Source organism: Apaloderma vittatum, unplaced genomic scaffold (assembly GCF_000703405.1).
Source record: "Apaloderma vittatum isolate BGI_N311 unplaced genomic scaffold, ASM70340v1 scaffold28070, whole genome shotgun sequence".
Taxonomy (NCBI): domain Eukaryota; kingdom Metazoa; phylum Chordata; class Aves; order Trogoniformes; family Trogonidae; genus Apaloderma; species Apaloderma vittatum.
The window spans coordinates 2,285-3,716 of NW_009696666.1; the positions used below are offsets into that span (position 1 = coordinate 2,285).

Here is a 1,432-nt window from a genome sequence, read left to right on the forward strand (position 1 = left end):
CGCCCAGGGGGAGGTTTTCCAGCTCGTGACACGGCTCAGCTCCGTCGCTCGGCCTTTTCTTTCGCTGAGGAGATCGCGGGGAGCATCTCTCAGGTCCCACAACCCGGCGCCGCGTTGGAAGTCGTTCTTCCCGAGAGCTGACCGCCCGTTTTCCAAGGTCTGGCAGATCCTCATGTACCCGACCCAGAAGCTCTTTCCCATTTTTGGAAGCTGCTCCCGGACGGATTGCGATGAGAAAAAGAGTCGGGGAGGTGATGATCCCCTTCATTTCCGAGGTCCGACAGAAAGCAGATCGCCGAAAGGATTTACCAGCCGGCTCCGGCCCTTTCTGTTTCTCATCTCGCCTTCGCGCCGACTCCGACGCGGAGCCGCGAGGTCGAGGACGCGAGCGGAGGTGTCGCCCCTCGGGAATGTGGGTGCTGATAAGGGGCAGATGCCGTTTCCAGCCCATTTTTAGCGCCTTTTCCTTTCCAATTCGGGCGCTTCGCATCCATAACTAAAAACCAGCTTTTTTTTCTTTAATTTTTTCCCCCTCTCCGCGCCCTTCCTTAAGGGAAAAGTTAGAAAAACCTTTGGGGAACAGCTCGGGGCGGCGCCTCCTCCCTGATTCTGCCTCCTGGGTGAAACCTCTTCCCTTCCGCCCGAATTTCCTTCGATCGTAAAGAAGGAGATGCCAGAGAGGGGCACGAGAGCCGGGATTTGAGGTCACCATCGCCCCGGACGTAATCGTTTTCCCTCTTGTTTCCTTTTAGGAGGCTTTTATTGGTTGAGTGCAGTGGGAGGATCACACCGGGAAGAAGGGGCCGAGGTCCTATTCATGGTTAGTGACCCTTTCGTGCTTTCAATCTTTAGAGCTTCCTAAAAGCGCCGGCCCCGTAGCCAGGAGGAGGGAAACTGAGGCACAGGGACATCCAGAGAGGAGGCTTTTAAAAAAGCCGCCTCGTTTTTTTTCTTCTTTAGGGGGCGTTTCTCATCAGGGGAAACGTGTTGACCTCGACGATTCCCCGAGGCGCCGCGTCAGGGCTTTTTTTGATTTCTTTTTTGTGTTTTTTTGGGGTTTTTTTCTGTATTTGATGGCAAAACCCTTCGGTCGTCAGGTTCCGGGAAGGGGGAAAACCAAAAATCCCCGCGGCGTTTCGCCGGGTGTCGAGATTCTGCTTTGAAATTCAGCGTCGAGCTTTTCTCCTCCCGACCGAGTTGGACGCGCTCCGGCGGGATTTTTGTGTCTTTTTTTTATTTTAAGTCAAGATGTTTTCTTTCCCAAGAGGGGCTTCGGGCCGTTTCGCGTATTTCTTAGGCCACGCTCCGCCGATCCTGCGAGGGGAAGGTCGCCGTTACCTCCTCGCTCTTCTAAACCAGGAAAAACGACTCCGAATCTCTCCATCCCAGTTTCTCCGCATCCTTTTCTCCATCTTGACGACAGGAGCGGCCC

General features: G+C 54.5%; 1 protein-coding gene across 1 annotated transcript in view; it reads left to right on the forward strand.

The window, feature by feature from the left end:
- Positions 1–1,432, forward strand: part of SENP1 (SUMO1/sentrin specific peptidase 1) — a gene marked incomplete at both ends in the record, with an annotated part of 5,564 nt that overhangs the window by 2,215 nt on the left and 1,917 nt on the right. The gene's annotated exons all lie outside the window — the stretch shown is intronic.